General features: G+C 40.2%; 1 non-coding gene across 1 annotated transcript; it reads left to right on the top strand.

The window, feature by feature from the left end:
• Nucleotides 1-237: 237 nt before the first annotated feature.
• On the top strand, nt 238-344 carry LOC141616111 (small nucleolar RNA R71). Its single transcript, XR_012530482.1, has one exon. It is a non-coding gene; the product is annotated as a small nucleolar RNA R71 (small nucleolar RNA).
• Nucleotides 345-1476: the final 1132 nt, after the last annotated feature.

Raw genomic sequence — 1476 nt, 5'->3', positions numbered from 1 at the left:
TGGCATTCATGGCTTCGAGCTGAGCCACAAGTGCACTATTATCGGTAGAAACCGTTCTAATACCGCTTCTAGGATTCCCATATTCAGCACAATGGGTAGCCATCTCTTCTATAATTCCCCAGCCCTTATCATCATCAATTTTTTTTCTGAAATCGACCATTGGCTGCAGCATCCAAAATAGCGCGGTGGTCATCATATAACCCATTATAGAACTGGTTGCACAAAAACCACTGGTTAAAACCATGATGTGGGACAGACCAAACACGCTTCTTAAACCGACCCCATGCTTCGTAAAAATTCTCATCTGGAGTTTGTTTAAAACTCGTAATCTTCCCTCTTAATGCATTAGTTCTTTGTGGAGGAAAATATCTCTTATAAAAAGCAAGGGCCAAGGTCTCCCAATTGGTAATTCCAGCTGCAGTCCTATGTAAATCAGTTAGCCACTCTCGGGCTCCATCAGTAAGAGAAAAAGGGAAAAGGACTCCCTTTATCTTATCTTGTGTCACTCCCTTAGTAGCGGGAATGGTAGAACAGTAATCTATAAAGATCTCCATATGCTTCCTCGGGTCCTCACCATCTACTCCACGATACAGATTTCTTTCCACCAGATTAATGTAAGATTGCCTAATATCAAATGTATTCCCATCTTCTGTTGCAAGATTAAAACCCTTAGGAATGGAGTCAGCTGTAGGCTCGGAATGACTGGCAATATTAGGCATCTTTGCAGATTTGGTTGCAGAAATAAAAGTTTCTTCTTCTAAAGACTGGTCTTCTGCAAAAGTAAAGTTTTCAAGATCAGGTTCAAAAGTACTCAAGGCTTCCTCTTGACGATTCTTTCTCAACAAGTTTTGTCTACGGCGAAAAGTCCGCTCCGGTTCAGGATTAGCTGGTACTAATTCTGACCTGTTAGACCTGGGCATACACAAAACTAAGAAAGAAAAAGAATAAGAACTATCTCAAAGAATTATAAATCCCTTGAGACTAAGACAAACCGAAATAAATAAGCAAATAGGCTAATTGCCTCCCCGCAACGGCGCCAAAATTTGACACGGCTGTCGCAACCCTATCAAAAATAAACCAACCGACTCAACTAATATAGTAGAGGTAAGTCAGGTATCGTACTCCACAGGGAGGCTATTATATCTACTTGTTATTCTAGTTCGTCACGGTAGCAATTTGGGGGTGTTTTGATTTGATTTCTAAACTAATAACTTGAATTAAATGGCAAAAAGAGAGAGAACAAAAAAAATAGTAAAATGAAATAAGATGTGATCAAATAAAGAGAGAAATGCTAGGGTGTCGGTTCACCATGATATCACGCAATTCTGTTAAGGGTAGGTCAGTCGGTCTGATGTGAGAAGGGTAAAGGAAAGGTCCTATCGGTCCGCTATCCGCCCTAAAATACTACTAACTTAGCTTTCACCCTCATTAGTGTAGTCTACTGTTCATAACAGGTTTGTTCATTCCAATCTCTCG

Source organism: Silene latifolia, chromosome 11, assembly GCF_048544455.1.
Source record: "Silene latifolia isolate original U9 population chromosome 11, ASM4854445v1, whole genome shotgun sequence".
In the NCBI taxonomy this organism is placed as follows: domain Eukaryota; kingdom Viridiplantae; phylum Streptophyta; class Magnoliopsida; order Caryophyllales; family Caryophyllaceae; genus Silene; species Silene latifolia.
Note: the sequence above shows the minus strand (reverse complement) of the source record. Positions and strands in the feature narration are given on the sequence as shown.